The sequence below is a fragment of the Mus pahari genome, chromosome 17 (genome assembly GCF_900095145.1).
Source record: "Mus pahari chromosome 17, PAHARI_EIJ_v1.1, whole genome shotgun sequence".
Classification (NCBI taxonomy): Eukaryota; Metazoa; Chordata; class Mammalia; order Rodentia; family Muridae; genus Mus; species Mus pahari.
In genome coordinates, this window is record NC_034606.1 from 38,900,229 (window position 1) to 38,906,228 (window position 6,000).

At 46.5% G+C, this 6,000-nt stretch overlaps 1 protein-coding gene across 1 annotated transcript in view; it reads right to left on the reverse strand.

The window, feature by feature from the left end:
- Mroh5 (maestro heat like repeat family member 5) overlaps window positions 1-6,000 on the reverse strand; it is a 67,500-nt gene that overhangs the window by 40,335 nt on the left and 21,165 nt on the right. The window lies entirely within an intron of this gene.

Here is a 6,000-nt window from a genome sequence, read left to right on the forward strand (position 1 = left end):
AACATCACAGAAGTCGCTCATCTAAAACTATATTTAGGAGATTAAAAAGAGGGAGCAACGGCAGTCACATTTTGAAAACCAGGAACTGAAGGACAAGGGAACTGAAAACCTAGGGCTATGCCAGCCGCAGGGAACACTGAGATCTGGCCCCCTCACTCAGCACCATCCCCTGCATCTGGAGGGACCAGTGGTCTCACCTCCCTAACCTTTGGAACTATGGTGGCAGTGATGGAGCCGGAGGGCAAGCCACACTGGGCAGAGCTCTGGACATGACAGGGAGGAAAACCACACAACCCGCCTCAACCCAGTACAACCCAGAAACAACTGACTGGAGAAAGCCAGAGGCTGGACACACATCAGGTAAAACTCTTTAAGGCCGAGGGAATTTGCTCAGTTGATATAGCACTCACTGTGGAATGGACAAGGACCCGAGCTCAACTCACAGGACCCATATAAAAGCAGGGCACAGTGATGCATGTTTGTAATCCTCGTGCTGCAGGGGCAGGGAAGGGTGGGTCCCAATGGCTGGCCAGCCTTTCATAATCAGTGAGCTCCATCCATGTCCCGGGAGGGACAATGTCTCAAGAAACAGTGTCCTCCTGAGGCATGTCACATAAGGGACCTGTGACCTCCACGTGCACGGGTACATGTGTGTGCGCACACACACACACACACATGGCCACCACGATCATGAACTCATGCTAAACAAAAAGTGAAAGCCAACTGATGTTGCCGGAACCCGAAGAGGAGATGACCTCCCTGGATGCTATAAGCTGCGCACGAAGGGAGAACATACACTTTTTGTTTTTATCCATGCTCACAGGCCCCTCTTCACACACGGTAGAGCACAAGACCTAGAATTAGCTTACACGCCCTAGCTTGCTTTCTGTTGCTATGATAAACACCATGGCCAAAGCCCTTGGGGAGGAAAGGGTTTATTTCACCTTGTAGGTTACAACCCGCCTCGTAGGAAAAGCCGAAGCAGGAACTCAAGGCAAGAGCTCGAAGCAGAAACTGGAAGAATACCACTTCCTGGCTCTCTCCTAGCTTCACAGTCAGCCACCTTATTTATCCAGCCCTAGCAAGTGGGCTAGGCTGTCCTCCACCAACAGACAAGCACGAAGCACAGACTGATAGAAGCTCAGTTGAAGTTCCCTCTTCCCAGATGTGTCAGGTTAATAGCAGGGATGAACCATCACACTCCCCAAGGCAGGCTGCAGAAATCCCTGTCTTTGCCTGTGTGTCTTGGAACAGGTCAGAGACCTTCAGACCTGCCCTCTCCCATAGTGGGTCACATGACCTCCTCACTCCAGGGAGTTCCTGCCCTATGCCCTGGAGGGAGGAATGTTGCTCACAGCAGCAGGAAGCACCTGAGCAGACAGCCCTTGATTGAATACCCTAGCCAGGTCGTTTACAAGAATTAGAGTCTGCACAGGAACCAGAAAGGTCAGGGTTCACAGATTCCTTGACAGCTCAACCCCGAGAAGTTTCTGGAAACTGGGAGTACCTAAAGCAGGCAGGAATTTGTCCCTTCTTTCCCCACACATCCTTCTAAACACATCTTCATCTGTATGCTTTGCAGTTTCTCTTGCAACAACTCTAGAGTCTTCCCCCTGAGTTCCCTTAGCTGCTTGAGATAGTTAAGTGAAGATGGGGTGGTGGTTGTGGGCATCCTGGTCTGTGGTTGTTGGTCAGGGGACTGGTTATGACAGCTGGCGAGGTGACAGTGTCTAAAGGGGGCAGGCAGCCTGGGGACTGAGCCCACCCTGCGGAGGTGGAGGCCACCAACAAGGGAAGTGTCAGAGCCTCCTTGGTTTGGGGGAATGCCCTGCAGGTGCCCACAGCCTCAGAACTGCTGGATGTTGGAACCACCCACACACCTCCAAGGTCATGGGCTCCTGCAGCGCCTGAGGTGGGAAAGTGAAGGCAAGATGCTGGGGTCCCCTAACACCCAGACGGGGAGTGAGGGAGGCCGACTCCGTGAAAAAAAAAAATCAAGATCTCTTGAAAATTAGACTTCTGAAGAGGTGACACGTTAGAGTCTGCCAGTGTGTGACTGTGAATGAGAAGTGTCACAGTAATGGGGAGGGAGGGGTGGCGGTGGAAGAGAGAGGAGCAGCAGGACTCCCAAAAGAGGTGACAGAGAAAGACAGGCTGTACAGGGAACAGAAATAAAACTAAGCCCCAGCCCTGGCTCCCCCGCAGCCCCAGACTGGGGTGGGATGGGGTGAGGGCACAAACCTCATTTACATGTGTTATAAAATCAGAGAAATAAAGATCAGGAGGGGTGTTGGAGGCTGGGGAGAAGGCTCAACAGTTAAGACACATACTGCTCTTGCTTCAGTTCCCAGCGTTCTATGTTGGGCAGCTCACAGTCACCTACAAAACACACACACACACACACACACACACACACACACACACACACACACACACACATAATTAAAAAATGAAAACGAATCTTTACAAATTCCTAGTGTGCACATGTGTTCAGCACGTGGGCACACATGCCTAGGTATGCATGTGGGGTTCAGGGGACCGTTATGTGGAGCTGGCTTTCTGTTTCGCCTCTATATGGGTTCCAGGAATACAACTCAGATCTCTAGGTTTGCAGCAAGCCAGCTCACCAGCCCAGGTTTGTTTATTCTGTTTTACTGTTTAAAAAAGCGTTTGTATTTTCCAACCCCCTCTCTGTCTAATATTATTTGTAAGTTGTTCTTTCCTGTTTAGATTTTTATCTCTTGCTTTCTCCTTCTTCCTTGCCTTCTCCCTTCACCCCTTCCTGTCCCCTTATTTCATTTTATATATGTGAGTACACTATAGCTGTCTTCAGACACACCAGAAGAGGGCATGGGATCCCATTACAGATGATTGTGAGCCACCGTGTGGTTGCTGGGAATTGAACTCAGGACCTCTGGAAGAGCAGTCAGTGCCCTTAACCATGGAGCCTTCTCTTTAGCCCTATTTCATTTATTATTATAACTATTATTATTACATACATACATTATTGCTTATTTTAACCATTGTACCTTGACAGCTTACTCTACCTACATCATTTTTGCCATTTTCTTTTCTGCGGTTATTGGTGGCCTAGCAGTTAGCTTTAATTGAGTTTAATTATGTTTCGTTATCTACTTTGGTTTGGTGTCGCGGTTGTTATGGTAGTTTGTGTTCTCTTCTCTGAGTGGTGCTTGGGAATTAACCCTCAAAGTGAAAGGCTAGCAAGACTCCAGAAAAAGGTTGGAGGAAGCAAATACCCCAATAGATGAGCAAACCACACAGCGAACACAAGAAACATGAAAAAGCTAGGCAGTGCCACTCCTGCAAATGACCATGACTCTTCAGCTACAAGTCAAAGATACGGGGAGGGCTGGTATGCCAATGTAGTAATAAAAAAAGATATGAAATGACAGTAAAGTGAATTGAAACTAGCAGATAAAAAAGTAGAAAGACTCCAGGTAGTGGTGGCGCATGCCTTTAATCCCAGCACTTGGGAGGCAGAGGCAGGTGAATTTCTGAGTTCGAGGCCAGCCTGGTGTACAGAGTGAGTTCCAGGACAGCCAGGGCTACACAGAGAAACCCTGCCTCGAAAAACAAAAACACAAAACAAAAACAAACAAACAAACAAACAAAAAAGATTCCTAAAAATCAAGTGAAAATGAAAACATAGCTTCCCAGGAATGCAGAAAGGTGGTTCTAAAATGGAAGTTCATGGGCAAGTGCTTACATTAAAACATCACCATCATCATCACCATCATCATCACCACCCACCACTACCACCAGAAAGAGAAATAACGCAAATAAAAGGCTCAAGGTGTATCTCAAGGTCTTAGAGAACAAGAGCAAGCTACTAGATGGGATGGAACTGAACAATAAAGATGGGGAGGAAGTAAGTGACACAGGGACTATAAAGATATCAGAAAGACCCTGTGATTGGTGAGCTGGTTTTCTGAAAAGATACAGTGTTGCAAACTCTTTGTAGGGGGCACCTGCAGTCTTAAATACTCAGTGTTGTTCCTTCAGGGGAAGCATGGAAAACTGTTGTCAGCCCATCCGTCTGGGTATAGATATGCTTTCCAGCCTGGTGTCCTTTGCACAATCTGTGTGGCAGCAGACTTTCTGTCACCAGACCCTCCTCTAGACCCATCTCATCAGCCTGCATTTGTGAGTTAATCTATAGACCCTATCTTTACCCAAGAGGTGGAGGTACTTTAACAAAGTTTCAATGTAGTCAGATCTGGTTTGGGTTTAGCTAACTTTGTTCCTCAGAGAGATTTTAGGTAAGCTTTGCTGTTCGTGTGGGATTTAGTTGATCATCACAAAAACTGTTTTCTTTTCAATCAGATTGTGCTGTGCTTTAATAACCCTAAAATAAACCACGTGGGGGTCAGACTCCTGACCTTTGAATAAGTGCAGGATACCAAGTCCTGTAGAGCTGAACTGCCTTCTTGCCCCCAACCGCTTATTACTCTGCAGCCATGAAGATTGCAGAGACACCTGCAACTCTTAGCAAAAGAAGGAGAGAAGAAACAATTCAAGAGTTAGAGATGAAGTGGGGGCAGGGGGACATTATAACCAACACCAATGAAATTCACAGGATCATTAGGGACTACTTTAGAAGACATGGATAAATTCCCAGAAATGCATGACCTGGCTAAATTAAATCAAGTGGCCAGAAACAACCTGGACAGATGTAGAATGAGCAGTACAGACAGACAGCCTAACAAAGGAATTCCAGATCTCTGTGGGCCTTTAAAGGATTAACATCAGGACTTCTCAAATTGTCCCAGTCCATAGAAAGGGAGAATACCAACTTCATTCTACAAAGCCAATATTATCCTGATGTCCAAGTTGGTTACCTTTCACATTGTTGTGACACAGAATATGACGAAGATAACTCAGTGGAAGCTTAACTCAGGTTCAGCTTGAGAGGGGATAGTCCTCATGATAGGGAAAGCATGACAGATCTTGTGGGTGGATTCCTAACATCTTGGTGTGTTAGAAAGCAGAACTTGAGATAGTGTAGGTCAAGTCTATAATTTTCAAGGCCTCCTTTTCAGTGGTCCCCTTTCTATAACAAATCCCCACCAGGTTACAAGTGTTCAAACACATGAACCCGTGAGGGACACTTCACACTCAAAACAATACCTACATCATATAAAGGCATGAATACACACACACATACAGAGACACACACAGACACACAGACACAGACACACACACACACAGACAGAGACAGAGAGACAAAGAGGCAAAAGGCAGAGAGAAAAACTTTAAATAAAATACTATCAGACTGCCTGTGCCACAGCGCTCCATACTCAAATACCATTGGTAGAGAGCTGGTCTCCCAGGAGTGTGGACAAGCCTGTGCGCAAAGATAAGACCACCACTTCTGCTCAAATTCCTGGCCTAAGAGGGACCAGCCCAGAGCCACCAGGACACAGGAACCAAGGAACAGCTGGGGATAGGATCTGTCCAGTTTCTACCTGCAACTCAGAGCTGGCCCTGTGCTGAAGCTCTCATACCCAAATTCTTCCCAGAGAGAACTGGTCTCCCAGGAGTACTGACACATAGATTTGCAGGGGGGACAAACCACAGCCAGAGACAGCAAGACCAGCTAAGATTAGAGATAACCATATGGCGAGAGGCAAGAGCAAGAACTTAAGCAACAGAAACCAAGACTACTTGGCATCATCAGAACCCAGTTCCCCCACCACAGCGAACCTTGCTTACCCCAGCACACCAGAAAAGCAAGACTCTGATTTAAAATCATATCTCATGATGATGATAGAGGACGTTAAGGACATAAATAACTCCCTTAAAGAAATATAAGAGAACACAGGTTAAACATCTAGAAACCCTTAAAGAGAAAACACAAAAATCCCTTAAAAAATTACAGGAAATCTTCTGGGCATATACCCAGAAGATCTTCCAACTGGTAATAAGGACACATGCTCCACTATGTTCATAGCAGCCTTATTTATAATAGCCAGAAGCTGG